The following is a 19,105-nucleotide window of genomic DNA, read 5'->3' on the forward strand; positions in this document are numbered from 1 at the left end:
ATGTGCCTCCTCCCAAGTAATTAGTGTTGGGCCGTTTTAGCCCGGGGCTCTTCACACCTGATGCTAATGCCTCTCCTCCCGGCTTCAACCTTATGGAGTCAGTTTTCGTTTTTAACCCCTGATTGCCCAAAACCCCCAGTGTATGGAAACGTGGCTTTTCGTCTTTTCTGTCTGTTGCCTATTTTCTTTTCCTGTCTTTCATTTTGGTTATGTGTGTAGTGGAACGTGCTGTCATGTATTATTGGTGTCTTTTCTTCTCCCGTTTTCCTTATTTTTGGTTGCGCTTTGATTAGTCTTACATTAGCCTGTTGAGGCATTCTGGGAGATGTAGTCTCTTGCTCATTCATGTTCTTCAGTCGGTGTATTACATGAATTGGGTTGATAATAGATACCCCCTCGTCCCTCCTGTCTTGTTCAATAGTGGCCGCTACTATGTCCTCATCACATACTCCCCCCAAGGACTTATGCCGTTCGGGCATAACTAAGGCTCGGGACAGGTAGTCCGCCACCAACTGATACTTTCCGGGCTTGTGAACAGTCACGAAGTTGTACGGTTGTAGGGTTAAAAACCATCGTAGGACTCTATGGTTGGAGTCTTTCTGGGTCGCCAGCCACTTCAGAGGAGCATGATCGGTAAAAAGGGTGAACCGCCTACCGAGGAGGTAATACCTTAGTGTTTCTACGGCCCACTTGATCGCTAGGCATTCCTTTTCTAGGGTACAATACGGAAGCTCATGGGGCAAAAGCTTTCTACTGATGAAGGCTATAGGACATAGGTCTTGTTCGGTACCCTGGGATAGTACTGCTCCTAGTCCACATCCCGAGGCATCAGTTTGTAAGAAAAACTCTCTGTCAAAGTTAGGACAATGTAGAACGGGTTTGGAGGAAATCATTTGTATCAATGTTTGAAAAGCTTGTTTTGCTTCAGGAGTAATGTGCAGGGTTTTGTTTGTTTTCAGAGCGTCCGTAAGGGGGGCTGCTATGGTAGAAAAATGGGGCAGGAATCTCCTGTAGTACCCCACAAACCCTAGAAAAGCACGGATTTCTTTTCTGGTTTCAGGCATTCTTAGTTTTTGTATTGCTTGTATTTTGTCCAGCAAAGGGGTTACGATTCCCCCTCCCACTTCATACCCCAAATATCTTGTGGTTTGGGTTGCCAGTTTCGATTTTTTTGGGTTAATGTGTAAACCGGCCTCTTTTAGTGCCTGTATGATTTGGGTCAAGTGATATAAATGTTCCTTCCAGGTTTTGCTGAAGATAATAATATCGTCTAGATATGCAGCCGCATATTGCTCGTGTGGCTTCAGGATTTTGTCCATTAAGGCCTGGAAGGTTGCTGGAGCCCCATGGAGCCCAAAGGGCAGAACAGTAAATTGGAACAGGCCCTGGGGTGTAGCAAACGCTGTCTTTTCTTGGTCGGCAGGTTCGAGGGGAATCTGCCAATAGCCCTTTGTTAAGTCCAGGGTGCTCAGAAAAACTGCTGATCCAAGTCTTTCTATGAGCTCATCAATTCTGGGCATTGGATATGCTTCATATTTTGAAATAGCATTCAGTTGCCTAAAGTCCATACAAAACCTGGAGGAACCGTCCGGTTTTGGCACTAAGACGACTGGAGAACACCAGGCGCTTTTTGAGGGCACAATGGTTCCTAGAGCCAGCATCTCATCTATGTCTTTGGCGATCTCCCCACGTTTTGCCTCTGGAATTCGGTATGGCCTCAGGCGTACCGTTTTCCCTTCTTCTGTAGGTATGGAGTGGGTTGTCAAATGTGTCCGTCCGGGTATGCCCGAAAAGGTTTCTGCTATCGGGTTCAGGGTAGTAAATAGTTCTGTTCTTTGGGAAGTATTTAATTGTTCTCCTAATTGTACGTCTTGTAATCCACTAGGGTGGTTTGGGACCAACTGTTCTGGGACGGATATATCTGATAAGGTTGAACACAACACCCCTGGTGTTCCTTCCTTCCATAGTTTAAGTAGATTAATATGATAGTTTTGGTATTTGTTTTTACGTTCGGATTGTTCCACCTCATAGTTCACTGGACCCAAGATTTTTGTTACCCGATAAGGTCCGTGCCATTGGGCCAGCATTTTGTTTGTATGGGTGGGCAAAAGAACTAGTACTTTATCGCCTACGTTCAAGGATCTGGGTCTGCTTCCTTGGTTATAGTACTTTTCTTGCTTTTCTTGTGTTCTACCCAGATTTTCTTGAGCGTAGTTCCTCAATTTCCCCAAATGATCCCTTAGATCTTGAACATAATCGGTGAGCGTTGTTTCTTCTTGTTGCTCCCAATTGTCCTTCAATAATCCTAACACTGTCTTGGGTTGTCTCCCAAACAATAGTTCAAAAGGGGAATACCCTGTGGATGATTGGGGTGTATCCCTCAGAACCATTAGTACCCATGGTAAAACCCGTTCCCATCCTACTCCAGTTGGGCTGGTGGTTCTTTTTATCATCTGTTTAATGGTCTGGTTATATCTTTCCACCAATCCATCCGTCTGTGGGTGGTAGACCGAGGTTTTCAGGTGTTGTATACCTAGGGTCTTACATACTTCCTTCATTACTGCTGACATGAAATTGCTTCCCTGATCTGTTACGATTTCCCGGGGTATTCCCACTCTTGCAAAGTAAGGTAATAGGACATCGCACACCTGTCTAGCTGAGATTCCCCTTAAAGGGAAGGCCTCCGGGTATCTGGTGGCGTAATCCACTACTACCAGTAGGAATCTGTATCCTCGACTAGAAGGTTCCAGTGGGCCCACTATGTCCATTCCTATCCTTTGGAACGGCTCCTTGATCAAAGGCATTCGTTGCAAGGGGGCTCTGGCTGGTGTGTGATTACTTGTTTTCTGGCATATTGCACACTCCTGGCAATACTTGGCTATGTCTGCATAAATCCCTGGCCAATAGAAGTTCTGTAACACTCTTTTCCCCGTCATGTTTTCTGCTAGGTGTCCTCCCGTGGAATGATCATGGGCTAGTTGTATCAAGGTCTTCCGATAGGACTGGGGAACCAACAATTGTTCCTTCTCTTCATTTTCCGTTCCTCTGGTCACCCTATAGTACAACCCTTGGTTCTCCTTAAAATAAGGAGTGGTATTCGGGATTTGGCTCTTACTTAAGGCTTGTTCACGTGCCCGTTTTAGGGTTTCGTCTAGCCCGGATTCAGTCCGGAAGGATGGCAGATGATCCCCCACTCGCCAGTCTATAAGGGCTATTTCCACCTCTCGCCTTCCATTCAGTTTGTCTTTCCTCTTCTGGGTTTTTGTGGGTTTTTCCCCTAGGTCTATCCCTTTTATCTCGGTTTGGGCGAACGGGGCTTCCCTTAACCATAAATCAAACTCGGGAATATCTGTCCCTATCAGGACGGGAGCTGGTAGGGTGGGGATAATGGCCACTTTAACCGGTAGCTCTTTCCCTTGTAATCCTAACACAATTTCTTTGGTTGGATACCCCTTAATATCCCCATGTACACATTTAATGTCAACTGAGCTCACCTGTCCTGGTTCTGGTTCGCTCACATGTGGTTGTATAGCAGTCTGCCGACTTCCGCTGTCCATCATAGCTTGTTGGGGCCGTCCATCCACTGTTACCTCAATCACATAGGGCTGTTTCTTCCGATTTCCATACTGTTGCAGGGTCCCAATTTCCATCGGTTCGGTTTTGTTTCTCTTGGCACAATATCGGGCGATGTGTCCCCATTCACCACATTCGAAGCATTGAGGCATCTGGCCCTTCATTGGAATGGAGCCGTTGTTTGGCCTCGGTTCTGTTCTTGTTCTTGTCTCCGGCCCGCCCATCCGATTGTTACTGCGTAAGGCGGGAAGTTCGTGGTGTGGTCTTGTAGGTAGTGCTGATATATTACGAGGGGTTCCAGCCTTTTGATAGGCCGTGGCCACATCGATTGCTTCAGACAGTTTCAGGCGGTGATGTTGCCTAACCCACCTTTGTATGGGCCCTGGTAGGGCTTCGATGAATTGCTCCAGCATAATTTTTTCTTTTATTTGCCCAATTGTGGATGTATTAGTTTGCAACCATTTCTCCGTGAGGTCCTGTACTCGATAAAAGAGCTGTCTTGGGCTTTCGCCTGATTTTAGTCGGGTTTCCCGGAATTGCAACCTATAGGATTCATCGTCCATTCCCAATCTCTCCAGTACTGACTTTTTGATGTCGGCGTATGGGGTGTCCCCATTCGGATTGGCCGCTTGATATGCTCCTTGCATCACTCCCGTGAGAAGGGGCGCCAGGAAGAAGGACCACCGATCCTGTGGCCATTGCGCTGCTCGGGCTATCCTTTCAAAATTTACAAAGAAGAAACTGGGATCGTCTCCGGTCTGGTACTTTTGTAGTACTGTAGGGGGAATGGCTGGATGGGACCGTTGTGCAGCCACTGATTCGCCTAGAATCCTCAGCGCTTCCCTGCCCTGCTCTTGGGCTACGGTTTGTACCTGGATGGCTTGCTGTAGGGCTTGGCGGTCTGCTTGGGCTTGGTGTCCTTGCACCTGTACCAGTTGCTGCAACTGTTGTTGCCCCTCGGCCAGCGCCTTTATGACTGCCTCCAGTCTCTTTGGAGGCGTGGGTTCGAATCCCACCGCTGCCCCCACTGTTATGTAGTGAGCCAGAGACAAGTAGGTAAGGAAACAAATGAGGTTTTATTTGTGCAGCAGACCAAGGGTTAATCAGTTCGGGTATAACCAGAAACTTCAGCAAAGGTAATAAGGCAAAATAAAATAATGGGTCTTCCAGGCTGCTCGTAACACAAAACTCAAGAATGGCAAATTCGTTCTTCCAAAAATGACGAATTATAACGTGTAGCTTAAACTTACAATGTTCTCAACTAAATGCAGCTCATAACGTGGAAACACACACAGGACTGGTAGCTTTCCTTGCCTTTCGTTCCTTGCAAACCATCGGAGTAAAAGTCCTCCTTGATGCAACATGTGTTAGGGGTTCAAGCGTTTTCAGTCCACGCTTGAATGGTTCAGAGCCTCTCCTCCACGCTCTGCTACAGGTTCCTGGACACAGCCGTTCTGCGCTGTCCTCGGGCTGCAATTCGCTAAATAAACAAAACTTTTCCCTTTTTCCGCCTTGAGATTCCTTTCTCGTCAGGCGCCTTCAGCAGCTGGGCAGTCGGGAGTGACTGCAGGATCGGTACGGGGCACTCCGGTGAGAATTCCTTTTCCTTCTAATATGCCCACCGATATGGGTTAATGGTCTCGTCCCATTCAGAGCCCACTCCGTCAGCCTCGTTCCACTCCTGCAAAGCGAGAGACAAAGTAAAACGTTTTTTGGTGCTTTTAACGCCGATGTGCCTCCTCCCAAGTAATTAGTGTTGGGCCGTTTTAGCCCGGGGCTCTTCACACCTGATGCTAATGCCTCTCCTCCCGGCTTCAACCTTATGGAGTCAGTTTTCGTTTTTAACCCCTGATTGCCCAAAACCCCCAGTGTATGGAAACGTGGCTTTTCGTCTTTTCTGTCTGTTGCCTATTTTCTTTTCCTGTCTTTCATTTTGGTTATGTGTGTAGTGGAACGTGCTGTCATGTATTATTGGTGTCTTTTCTTCTCCCGTTTTCCTTATTTTTGGTTGCGCTTTGATTAGTCTTACATTAGCCTGTTGAGGCATTCTGGGAGATGTAGTCTCTTGCTCATTCATGTTCTTCAGTCGGTGTATTACATGAATTGGGTTGATAATAGATACCCCCTCGTCCCTCCTGTCTTGTTCAATAGTGGCCGCTACTATGTCCTCATCACAGAGAGAATCAGAACTGTGGACGAATCTTTGATGCAACAGGAATGATGCGTGGAACTTCAGTGATCATGGATCGTTATTGGGCGTGTGGATCCAAAGCATATATCAGATTGCCGAAGAATTGGGGAGGTTTATGTACATTGATAAACATCCATGTTCCAGTGTTGGTGATTCTGAGGAGTGATCTGAATATTGACAGTTTCCCAAAAGCAGATGCTCACTTAAGGAAAAAGAGATCTATGGAACTGATGAGCTGAATAAGGAGAGAAAAATACTTCTCTGCTAAATCAATAGAAGCCTTTGATGCAATCCCGTATGAACATAGGCTGTTCAGCTTAACCTCATCAGTGTTCATGACAATTCTGATGCCAAAAATTCAGGTTGGAGCAAATACTAAATGGTTGCAGATAACCAGATGGGAGTTACTGCAGACCATCAACACAAACATAAAGGGATTTAATGCAATCAAAGAAGAGTTAAGAGCAATTTGACTAATGACGATCCAGAACAGATATGTCCTAGATATGATCACAACTATTGATGGAGGTGTTTGTACAAAAATCAGAGAATCATGTTGCACATTTATACCTTCACACGATGACGAGAATGGAACCTTAACAGAAGCTACAGGTATGCTGACACAACTACAGAACCAGATGATAGATGAAGCTGACGAAGTTGATGATGACAGTGGGTTTGGAACACTGTTTTTATGGGTTCCACAATGGATGGCAGACACATTCAAGTTCCTAGAAGCCCTGTTGGTGATGATATTACTCAGATTCTGTGTGATCAAATTGATAACCTCGCAGTGCCAGAAAACTGCAAAAAAGGCCATAGGGATGAAAATCATGATTGATGTTGATCAGGATTGAAGCCTAAAGACCTGACTGATGAATAAATAAGAGATTTTGTGAAGGTCAGCATTTATGCTCCATAAGGTACACAGTTCCTGCATCCTAGAAAACAAAGAAAATATGTGTGAAGATGGATCTATTGCAATCCAAGTGGAGAATGTCAACTGATGACAAGGAACAAAGATGAGCATGTAAGAACAACAGGATGCTTGAAGAGAGTAATAAAGATATGGACCCCAAGGAAGCATTTCTTCAGACCTAGATGTCTAGATCCAGAGGATTAAATTAAAGTGGATATAAAGAAATAAGTGAGAGTGATCGATGAATCGCCCAGAGGGGGGAGTGAAGAGGAAGTGCCAGGTGCCATCAACACTCCATCCATCCCTTTCGTAGCACCCGGTACTTTCACACCAAAGTATGTGACGTATGGAGAACAAATAAACCAGCAAAGAGCAGAGGCAGCGCTCTGCCCAGGTCCTATTAGAGTAATAGCACCTATTGAAGTTCCAATACCTAAGAAATCCTGGACAGTAAGGTACCCATTGAGAAAACCATATCTACAGTCAAGACAAAATGACGGTTGTCAGAATGGAATACCCGAAGAAGCCAAGAATATAATAAAGGAAGATGAATGGTGACGTCATAAGACATCAGACGGACCCACACATAGATGATATAAGACCAGAGATTATTGATGGAAAACAAATTCAAAAGAAGATATATGGATAAATAACACCTTGAACCCAAGATGAAGAAACGTATGTCATATACACGATGAAGATAATCAGTTAGTTTAAACGTGTACAGATGCAAGAAACTGCAAGAAGCAAAGAAATCATGAAGCTTGCATGTGCTTAGTAGTAAAATAGATTGTGGCAAGCGCCAACTATACATACATATATACCTGAAAAGCACTTTGTACATAAGTATGATTCCACTACGCACATAAGCAGAAATGAACAAAGGTTACTTAAGGTCTCAAGAGGAGAGTGTTGCAGCAAACAAATCAAGAATTGAGATGGAGCGAGACTCAGCTAAAGGTAACCATGCCAAGAAGCCAAGGTCATGTCTGATTGGAAAAGGCTGACAGTAGATGCAATTAAAGAGAAAAGAATAAAGTATCCTGTTCAGAAAGGTCAAGATAAGCCACAGATGGTAGAAGACTGGCAGAATTAAATCAACTACACGAAAACACATGAAGGATAGGTCAATTTCACAGTGTCCTAGTCACGTGACAAGGCAGGCAGGAAGAGTAAGACTTTCACACCTACGCATGGATCTCTGCCATACCCATACTCCCTAAAAGTTCTCAGACCAAGAAGCAGATTTGAGACTAAACTACAAGGCAGTAATTGACACATGACCACTGAGGTGATGATTGATTGTAACATAATTGGAGGGCAGCTGGGGTGCAGATGAGCTTCTCTACACCTGGATGTTCTTTCTGCATGCTGCTAGACGTGAGTGGAAAAGTATGAGGGGGGTCGATGCCAACCCAATCATAATGGACCGTGTAATCTAGGGTACTAAAGAGAGTAGAGCCAATGGTACGTCATACTTTTAGTGATGTTCATAGGGGCCATGTTGAAGGAAGGGCTTAGTTGCCCCACCTGACATTGAGTATCCAATCCCCTGTCCCCGTTACCACATCCAGATATAGTACCTATGATAAAGTTACCTTCCTGTAACCAATCACGATGCATGTTAGGTTTTTAAGATTGCACGTCAATGATGACGAGTTTTCACCATAAATACTCTGTTTTTTTCTAAAATTGAGTGGAGTTGGAAGAGAGAGCGAGAAGATCGAGCAGTTGCTGATGTTCGTTGTACACCCCATTTTTTGTACTTGTCATTAAACGGACTCCCTTTGCCAAACTATTGAGTTGTCATAGTTATTTGATGCATGATTATGAATCTGCATCCTCATCTATCTCGAGGATACTGCTACTCATCTTAAAGGGCTGTTTGGAGATCCCCAGTCAGAGGGCTGGCTGGACACCATCCAGTTCAACATGATCAAACGGGGCTGTACCTCATGACAAATGGATGAGAAGCCTCTTCTCTGATTTCAACATGAAGCAAAAAAACAGAAGAAGGTCAGTGCTGCTGCATGCAAGGCCCAAATACTTCCTGCCGTGGATATCCACCATTTAAACTAATCACCTCCTTTAGGTTTCAAATGCAATATTGTAAACCACTTACAGACATTGCCGGTCTATTGACTGAGTTTCTTGGAATGCACACCAAAGAAGCCACCCAGGGAACACTGACCATAGATGCCATGAACTGCCAAGAGGCTGCAGGATGGGTGTCGAAGCCAGGAAAAGGGAAGAGGAAGGTAGCAGCATTGGAGAGGAGAGCAGGTATGTGTGTTTGGTGCAGGGCAGGTGGAGGAGGAGGACAGGGTGCCAGGAACCTGTTAAGGTGGACTTTGGGGATTAGACAGGGTGAGCTGGGGAGATTAATCTCCAAAGAGGGCCTAGGAATGGGGAGGGAGGTTTGAGGTTGAACAACCCCCACCCCATGAAAAGAAAATAGGTGTAATGGTTGAGCCGATAAGGCACAAAGTTGCTCTTTCAATGCTACCTTAAACAAGCAAACTTTACACAAAGAATCCTGACATATACATTGATCAGTTCCATTTCTTTCTGTGAACCTTATGAATCCTGGCACAGTTTTATGATGTCACAACATAAAGAATGTTACACTACATTAATTACATTGATTTCAAGGCCGAAATAGCCGACTATTAACAGACATTATTAAAAGAGTAAAACTCCCTATTTCTAAATTGGAAAATAATTCACTAATTACGAATTGCCTCCTCCCCAACAAAAACAGTATATGCATGTTAGAGCTAAGATTTAAGGAAGATAAAAGGTAGAGCATGAGGCAAAAGGGAGTATGAAAGTATGTAAAACATTGGGACGAAAGACCAGAAATCATTTGTCAATGGTTCGTTGAACTACAAACTTCTATTCTCCTGAGCCAAATACAGTCCAAATAGTGACTACAAGGTCCTGAAAACAAAATAAAAAAATAAATCACCATTCTAAGCATGTTACGCCACATCCATTCATGTCATAAACTTGAGCCATGGAGCTGTTCATAATTTCCAAACAATCGATTATTCTTAAACTTTAGCGTACAGGCCTGTCTTCAAAGACAGATAAAACACCAAATGACAGAGGATAGATGTGCATTCTACAACCCCCTTCCCATGCTTTGAGGCTCTTCTTTCAATGTCCTATGGGAAAAGTGCCAATAGACAACTAAAGCCATGCTAGCGGATCGGGTTGTTTTTCCTAATCTTTTCCAGATTCAGCCAGTTGGAGATGGGGTTCATTTTATTTTGGTGGGATGTAGTTCCACCATGGAAACTAGGTAGGTCAGCACCCAAGATTTCAAATGATGGCAACCCTAGTAGGATGGCAGCATGAACTTCTGTGGCCTCTTTGTGTTACTGTGTCCTGTCCGCACCATAGGGATTACCCAGCAGAATTAATTGACAAAACCATGAGGACATAAATGGTTCCAGATGATATCTTTACAGTGTAATGGATGGACGAGGTGCAAAAAGAGAAGATGGAATTTATATAAAACATGGAGAAGTCTGGTTGTCTTAGACGTCAATAGAAAGGCAGGAAACATAAGACTATAAGAGGAGTTGGCTCTGGTAGCTCTGAAAACTACCATGTTACCTGAAATCTTTGTTTCTGTTTCTTGGTTGCTCTAAGTGCTACAGGGCCGCATGGAGGAAGCCACATACTGTGTCTTGTGCATTCGGTCGCGCTTCCTCCATCATGTCACATAACTGCATCTCAAATTCCTGGTTAAGGACCGATTGCTAAAATCCCCATTGCTGAGTGAGCACTGACAAAGCTTGCATTGTGGCTGATGCAGCATACATGTGATTGGGAGTTTGTAGCAATCTTTCATTGGCTGACTCCACAGAAAGAATCCAATTTGGCTAGTCGAGTTTATCTAGCACTCATGGGCTCTACAGCAGTCATTTTGGAAGAACGTTCCACAAATTAAGTGTACAAGCCTTGTTTCTGCTGTTAGACCCTTTAAGGTTAAGGAGCCTGTGCATTTGACAATAAGCCCAACAGATGTAAGAGGGTTTTCGACATTGTTTTATGCCAATACTGTTCTCAAATGGGGAATTCTTTATTTGCTGTTAACACATTCAATGTTATTTGTGCTGAAAGTGCCTGTTCCTAATTTGTTTTTGACCACTTGCAACGCTCATCATACATTGCTATGGAAGCAAAGGTAGAAGATCTGGAAGACCAGCTGCCTATTAAAATGACAACAAACCACCAGTTGAATAAACAATTGTAAATACTTCAAGCACAAGTCAATCTAGGTGCAGCTGCAGTGCTAGTGATTTCTATTCCAGAGGGGCTGCCTTTGCTGGAGACATTGAATGGGGACCCAATGGATTACCTAGGGATTCTTAGCTAGTTCTTATGCTGATCTCAAGCTTTTCTTATGGACAAAACCAAGATCACTTTAATCCTCAGTAACTTGATAGGAGACACAGCTCTCTGAGAATGCCATACCTAACGTAAAATAGACCTGTTTCACCTAACTTGGCTATGTTTGCGAATTAATTCAAGAAATCCTCTGCCCCTTATCCGGTGGACATGAATGGAGGATCTATTAGAAATACACCTGGAAATACACCCTTATGCCACCAAGTTTAAACATTGTAAGTGATGAGAAAAAGCCTGCTCTTTTGGCTCACTGTATCAAAGGCTTTCAATATGAGATAAAGGATTAGCACACGGAGCGTCCCAGAACAGAATGTGAATGGAATGTTTTATCTGACCTGACATTACAAATTGAACAGAATCTATCCGAAAGGAAATCAGTGAGAAAGAGGGTCATGGGTTCCGATTGATCCAAGGTAGGAATGTACAGAGAATTCTAACTATCACTTCTGACTACATCTAAAGATGTAGAACTACAGAACACATACAAGTTGGGAGTAGCCGACCCAAAATTAGCCCGGAAGAAAGACACTAACATTTTTATGGACAGCGATGTCTATATTGTGGGATAAAATGACACTTCCAACAGGAATGCCTGTAAAACAACTAAGGTGGCATGTCACTTCTCATCCTTATATCCAGAGGGAAGGACGAGAATGCTTATAATTGTACAGAACCCTCCTCTAGCCAGCTGCAAACCCTGTCCATTCCATATGCATTTACCTAGCCTATTAAATCCCCAGTTGAAATTAATAATTCATACAACTGCCATGATAGATTCAGGTGCTTTAGATAATTTCATGGACAAGATATATTTTTGTTATTGTGTATGGTTAATACAACATCAACCGTAAACAATAAGTAACATAACACAACCATTACATTTCAGTTAGATTTATTTAAAAAGTATTACTACACAATATAAAAGACTAGATAAACCATGAGAATAGGGAGAAACAAAATGTGGTGCACTCAACTTCCTCAAATTAATGGTTGTCAGGATGCAGCAGAGACCACACATGAGGTTCCCCTTGGTACCTCATAGAGAAATTAACAAAACAAAATTAGGTGTGTAGTTATACCGCACAAACAGACTTACAGGGTAATTCATAGAATTTCGCAGAAAAGTGTCGCAAGCGGCTGGCGCAGAGTGTCCGCGTGCGATTGTCTGCGCCAGGCACGTGCGCTAAAACCGATTTCCGCGCACAGCGTATTCATGGATTTTAGGCTCCCAAACCAGCCGTGGTGCAGAGTATCGCAGCGACCCTGCAGCAGCGCCAGTAACGCCCCCAAGAACGCCCTTGCGCAAGGAAAAGCCATCAAAATCGCTAAATCATCGCAAAGGGCTGTGCTAACCCTGGACCAGTTTACAAGGCTGCCAAACAAGGAACGCAAAGCGGGTAACGTGCATATCAGGGGTACGCGTGAAGTTATACACGCGTTTAGCCAGGGTACGTGTATTTCAGGGGTGCGCGGGAAGTTCCACACGCGAATAGCCTGGGCGCGTGTATTTCAGGGGTGCGCGGGAAGTTTTACACGCAATTTCAGCAGGGTACGTGTATTTCAGGGGTGGGTGGGAAGTTCCACACGCGAATAGCCTGGGCGCGTGTATTTCAGGGGTGCGCGGGAAGTTCCACACGCGAATAGCCTGGGCGCGTGTATTTCAGGGGTGCGCGGGAAGTTCCACACGCGAATAGCCTGGGTGCGTGTATTTCAGGGGTGCGCGGGAAGTTTTACACGCAATTTCAGTAGGGTACGTGTATTTCAGGGGTGCGCGGGAAGTTCCACACGCGAATAGCCTGGGCGCGTGTATTTCAGGGGTGCGCGGGAAGTTTTACATGCGATTTCAGCAGGGTACGTGTATTTCAGGGGTGCGCGGGAAGTTCCACACGCGAATAGCCTGGGCGCGTGTATTTCAGGGGTGCGCGGGAAGTTTTACACGCGATTTCAGCAGGGTACGTGTATTTCAGGGGTGCGCGGGAAGTTCCACACGCGAATAGCCTGGGCGCGTGTATTTCAGGGGTGCGCGGGAAGTTCCACACGCGAATAGCCTGGGCGCGTGTATTTCAGGGGTGTGCGGGAAGTTCCACACGCGAATAGCCTGGGTGCGTGTATTTCAGGGGTGCGCGGGAAGTTTTACACGCGATTTCAGCAGGGTATGTGTATTTCAGGGGTGCGCGGGAAGTTCCACACGCGAATAGCCTGGGCGCCTGTATTTCAGGGGTGCGCGGGAAGTTTTACACGCGATTTCAGCAGGGTACGTGTATTTCAGGGGTGCGCGGGAAGTTCCACACGCGAATAGCCTGGGCGCGTGTATTTCAGGGGTGCGCGGGAAGTTTTACACGCGATTTCAGCAGGGTACGTGTATTTCAGGGGTGGGCGGGAAGTCCCACACGCGAATAGCCTGGGCGCATGTATTTCAGGGGTGCGCGGGAAGTTCCACACGCGAATAGCCTGGGCACGTGTATTTCAGGGGTGCGTGGGAAGTTTTACACGCGATTTCAGCAGGGTACGTGTATTTCAGGGGTGCGCGGGAAGTTCCACACGCGAATAGCCTGGGCGCGTGTATTTCAGGGGTGCGCGGGAAGTTCCACACGCGAATAGCCTGGGCGCGTGTATTTCAGGGGTGCGCGGGAAGTTCCACACGCGATTAGGCTGGGTGGGTCCTCCCAGGTGTTCCCTGTCCACCCTTGACGGCCCCTGCAGGCAGCCCACAAAACAGGGGACTACCCTGCTCACCTGCTCATGTCCCCCTGCACCCCCACCCCCCAGCAGTGCAGGGGCAGCCTCCACCAGGCCCCCACCCATGTCTCCCACCACCCCCACCCCCAGCATCCAGGGGCACTCTCCACCAGGCCCCCACTCATGTCTCCCACCACCCCCACCCCCCAGCAGTGCAGGGGCAGCCTCCACCAGGCCCCCACCCATGTCTCCCACCACCCCCACCCCCCAGCATCCAGGGGCACTCTCCACCAGGCCCCCACTCATGTCTCCCACCACCCCCACCCCCCAGCAGTGCAGGGGCACCCTCCACCAGGCCCCCACCCATGTCTCCCACCACCCCCACCGCCCAGCCTCCAGGGGCAGCCTCCACCAGGCCCCCACTCATGTCTCCCACCACCCCCACCCCCCACCATCCAGGGGCACCCTCCACCAGGCCCCCACTCATGTCTCCCACCACCCCCACCCCCCAGCCACCAGGGGCACTCTCCACCAGGCCCCCACTCATGTCTCCCACCACCCCCACCCCCCACCATCCAGGGGCACCCTCCACCAGGCCCCCACTCATGTCTCCCACCACCCCCACCCCCCAGCAGTGCAGGGGCAGCCCCCACCAGGCCCCCACTCATGTCTCCCACCACCCCCACCCCCCCAGCCACCAGGGGCACCCTCCACCAGGACCCCACCCATGTCTCCCACCACCCCCACCCCCCAGTCACCAGGGGCACCCTCCACCAGGCCCCCACTCATGTCTCCCACCACCCCCACCCCCCAGCAGTGCAGGGGCAGCCTCCACCAGGCCCCCACCCATGTCTCCCACCACCCCCACCCCCCAGCAGTGCAGGGGCAGCCTCCACCAGGCCCCCACCCATGTCTCCTACCACCCCCACCCCCCAGCATCCAGGGGCACTCTCCACCAGGCCCCCCCTCATGTCCCCCACCACCCCCACCCCCCAGCACTGTGGGGCACCTGCCAGCAGGCCCCCACCCATGTCCAACTCATGTCCCCCACCACCCCCACCCCCCAGCACTGTGGGGCACCTGCCAGCAGGCCCCCACCCATGTCCAACTCATGTCCCCCACCACCCCCACCCCCCAGCACTGTGGGGCACCTGCCAGCAGGCCCTCGCCCATGTCCCATCCATGCCCCCCTGCACCTGGGTCCCAACAATCCCCAATCATGTCCGTAATGGCCATCCTCCCCTGCCAAAAGGCCCAACCAACTATCACATCCACCCACATATCAAAGGCAATTACATGTTACACACCCAATGTAAATAATGCAAATGAACACATGTCTGTCACACACAATGGCTGCAAGTGAATGTTAAAACACCCAACATGACATGCATGAAAGCAATGAGATGATACGACACATTGAAGGATGAAAATAAAAATGTATTGAAAATCAACTTGAATGGAAATGAAATTAGAAAAACCACAAAGCAAAACAACAAAAAGAAGATGAATGTCCATGAAAAAAATCCAAGAAATCAAAAAATCCATAGAATAACTATTTACAAGACAATACCGGGTCCATGAGCCCAACCAAATGAAACCTAACTATGTCAACTAACTAAAAACTGAACTATATACAAAAAAGTGGCGCATTGTCCAATCGCAACCAAATGAAAAAAAAAAAAATTAAAGGAAACCTACCACTAACTATGTAACTATATACAACGGCAGCGGGCAAGTCCTGCGGCTCACTCTGTGATGTTGCCGGCCAGGGCATCATCGAACTCCATGTCGATGTCCTGGAGGCGGGACTCTGTCCTGGCCCCGAGGTCTCACAGGGATAACCCCATGTTCACCTCAAACTCCCTGCGAGCTTCCTCGAGGCACTCAGCCCGCCTCAACGCCCGACGCATGGAGAACTCCGCCCTGACCATGGTGAGCCGCTCCTCTTCCGCCCGCTGCCGCTCCGCACCTATCCGCTGGACCAACTGCTCCCACACGGAAGACACTACCATCCCAGGGTTCTCCTGCCCTCCGGCCGATGCCTGCCCCTCTGATCTTGATGGCCCCGAGCCATGATGCCTCCCACGTTGAGCCTGCTGCTGCCTCCGACGCCACTGCCTCTGCCAGCACGACGGCATCCAGGATGATGGAAACCACCGACGCCGTCGTGCACGTGCCCTGCCCGATGATGCCGTCACATCCTCCATCTGCTGGGGTCCAGTTGCTGTGTTGTCCACCCCTGCTGGACCTCTGACTCCCGACTGTGGCAGGGATGGGATCCCCACCAAGCTGGCTGCATTGGTCAGGGCAGGTCCACAGGGGGCCCTGGTGGCATCTGGGCCGGAAGACGGCAAGGAGAACGACTGGCGTATAGTCTCCACAGAGGAGGAGAGGGCCGCCAGATTGGCCGACACATGCAGGAAACCCCCGAACATGGCCGATCCCAATTGGGCCACGTCGGCACGGTGCTCTTCGTGATGACGTGCATGCTCCTCCTGGGAAGCACGCACGGCATCACGAATCACAGCCGTGCGCATCGCGACCCCAATCAGGACCTTCTCCACACGGCCAGGGGTCCCCTCGTCCGCAGGTGGAGGGGAGTCAGATGACATGGACATCCCCTCTACCTGCGGACGGGCCTGGGACGGGGCATCCCTGCTGGTGCAAGGTGGTGCACCCACAGGTTCAGGGACAGCGACATGCACAGGCCCCTCCACGGTGACCTGTGCTGCCTCCTGCCCCTGCCCCTGGACTGCACCACTTGCACCAGCAGGGATGCCCCCACCAGGCCCCATGTGCGCCTCAGTGGCGGCCTCCTCCTCCTCTGTGGAAACCACCAACCTGGATGGCTCCTCGCCGTCTACCGCCGTAGCAGGCCCCTGTGGGGGCTCACCCACCCCTTCCGCTGCAGCCGTGGGGGCATCCCCGCCGCCTTGCTCCACAGCGCCGTCTTCGCCCTCTCCTTCACTAGCCGCTGCGTAGAGGGAGACATAGAACACAAGCATCAGGGTACTGTACAATGGTCCCCTAGACAGGAAGCAATAGCAGATGAGTGCCACTGTCAAAGTACACTTCCATCATGTCACACCACAACACATGTGTCAGTCCAGGCAAAACACACACAGTGACAGTCATGGTGCGTGCCATGGACATTTCAATGCATGTCCAATGGACTCTCGAATCATACAATGTAATGGGACTCACATGCATCATGGGTCATGCCTATCACATGCACACACTTCACCTCAGTCACAGCCATCTGGCCCCGTACACCCCAATCACAGTGCATACAAGGATGACTAGGCTGCATCAGTGAATCTGTACATTGTCACAGACATGTGTCATGCATCCATGGCACTCACAAGTCACAGACACGCAGGTCAGGCACACAGACATGGATACCACATATGTATCTGGCATCAGCACCCATCCCTCGCCCCCATCCATGTCCAGGAACAGAGACTGCCATGCTCTCATGTGTGCAATCTGCACAGGGCTCCCCATGTCACATTCAAACACATGCAACAACCGTGCGGTTCACACATTATAGGTCGCACATGCATTCCCATGATGTCCCTGCACACATACATGCGTACATGGCCTATGTCACACATGCAGGCAAGTATCAGACAACCAGCACACTGCAACATGCCCTGTCTCACACAGCAATGCTTGGCCACTTACCGCTCAACTCCAGACGGGTCTCCCTCTCAAGGACCTGGGCGTGGAGCGCTGGGTGTGCGCGTTCCAGGACCCTCAACTGGATGGAACTCATGCAGCCCCGGCCCCCCTCCACGAGGCGCCGGGCCTTCATGAGGGTCCTGGACCTCAAGTCTTCCCAGCGCTTCTTGACCTTCTGGATGGTGCGGGTTGCCACCCCCTCCGCGTTGATGGCAACCACACAGTCGGCCCAGATCCTGTCCCGTCCTTCCTTGTTGGCGCGGGACGATCCGAAGAGGGCATCATACTGCCCCAGGACTTGCTCCACCAGGACACCAACTTCAGTGGCAGTGAAGCTGGTGCCCCTCTGCCCCTCTGGCTGGGGGTTGCCACTGGTGCCAGATGTTGATGTGCCCGACATGGCAACCCCAGGGGCAGGAGTGGGTGGGCAACTGGGTCCTGGGGCTGGGCTGTGGAGCAATGTTATCCGAGTCGGGAGTCTTCTGTTCCAGCAGGGGTGGACACAGCAATTGGACACCTGCAGATGGCTGATGTGCAGGCACCAAATGGCAGGGCACGGTGGCAGCAGGCAGGCAGGCAGCAGCAGATGGCACGTGGGAGGCTGCTCGGGGCACTGGGGGGCAGTAATTCGGCCTTCTGGGCAGGAGCGTGGTCTTCCGTGTGTTTTTGCGTGGCCAGCTTGATACGGAGTGATTTGGCATGTGAAAATCCTGCACGTCAGCGTGAAAATCGAGGAAAGGCCCTAAGCGCGTAAGCGCGTCAGCACGCGTTCGCGATTTCATTGGACCAAAAGCCCTTACAGCGTAAGCGCGTCTCTGACGTTTTGCGCACGGGCGTTGCCCTGGCAGGGCTTGGTGATCCGGCGTGCCTTTATGTTCTGTACGTGCTTTTCGTGCGGTGCGTGTGTTTTCCATCCGTTGGGGTTCACACGCTATTACTTCACAGCGGTGTTGGCTACGCGTTCTTCTACACGCAAGGCAGACGGTGAGTGGTACCCCGCTCCCCCAGGCCCGATCGCGTGAAAAACTTCACGCGAACCCCTGTAATACACGTAGCCCGCTCCCCCAGGCCCGATCGCGTGAAAAACTTCACGCGAACCCCTGAAATACACACGCCCAGGCTATTCACGTGTGGAACTTCCCACGCACCCCCGAAATACACGCGCCCAGGCTATTCGCGTGTGGAACTTCCCGCGCACACCTGAAATACACGCGCCCAGGCTATTCGCGTGTGGAACTTCCCACGCACCCCTGAAAAACTTCACGCGAACCCCTGTAATACACGTAGCCCGCTCCCCCAGGCCCGATCGCGTGAAAAACTTCACGCGAACCCCTGTAATACACGTAGCCCGCTCCCCCAGGCCCGATCGCGTGAAAAACTTCACGCGAACCCCTGTGATACACGTAGCCCGCTCCCCCAGGCCCGATCGCGTGAAAAACTTCACGCGAACCCCTGTAATACACGTACCCTGCTGAAATCGCGTGTGAGACTTCCCGCGCACCCCGGTATACATGCACACGTATTTTTTGTCAGCGGGTGTCCGTGTTTGTGGGTACCTTTTTGCACGTCATTTGTCCTGGAGGGCCACAGTATAGGACATTCATCATGGCAGTATATAGGTGCTATTTGTTGGCGCACCTTTT

Source organism: Ambystoma mexicanum, chromosome 12, assembly GCF_040938575.1.
Source record: "Ambystoma mexicanum isolate Mex_15411 chromosome 12, UKY_AmexF1_1, whole genome shotgun sequence".
NCBI lineage: Eukaryota > Metazoa > Chordata > Amphibia > Caudata > Ambystomatidae > Ambystoma > Ambystoma mexicanum.